Source organism: Pygoscelis adeliae, unplaced genomic scaffold (genome assembly GCF_000699105.1).
Source record: "Pygoscelis adeliae isolate BGI_AS28 unplaced genomic scaffold, ASM69910v1 Scaffold91, whole genome shotgun sequence".
In the NCBI taxonomy this organism is placed as follows: Eukaryota; Metazoa; Chordata; class Aves; order Sphenisciformes; family Spheniscidae; genus Pygoscelis; species Pygoscelis adeliae.
Window position 1 is genome coordinate 1,211,438 of NW_008824196.1, and position 635 is coordinate 1,212,072.

The following is a 635-nucleotide window of genomic DNA, read 5'->3' on the forward strand; positions in this document are numbered from 1 at the left end:
GCAGCCACGCAGCCAGCAGCAGCCGCAAGCGCAGCGCTGGCTCCCTGCCGACTGCAAGCGGCTCAGAAAGAAGGTGAAGTCAGGTGTATTTCTGATAGGGGCTTTTTTTGTGTCTCCAATGTACAATGTGTCTGGAGCAAAACAGAAGAGGTAATGAAAAAATGGTCTTTCTGCAACTTTCTTTTAAATGAGAGGCAGTCGGACAACCAGGATGTAGACCGCTTTTTTTTTTCCCCTTGAACAGGTATCAAAACAAAAGTACAGTTGTTCCTAATCTTACTTTCCCCACTTTTCTACCTACAATAGATCTATGACAGAACTGAACACAGAAAAAAATATCATGCCCGGGGGGACTGTTTATAGATGAGGACAGCTACAAGTAAAGGAGTTTGGTATCATTATGCCGTCAGTATTTCTTCGATCTGACACATTCAGGGAAAAAGATTTATTGTTATCGTGCTCTTAGTAAGCAAACAGTTGCACTTAGGATATTGGTAACACAAAAAACAGCACCCAGAAATTATACACATGGACCCCCACTACTCCCGCCTCACTCCGTTCTCCATTCCCACAGTCACTGCAAGTGGACATCAATAAATTGGGGTATTTCACACCTATGCTCCTTGAAGCAGCAG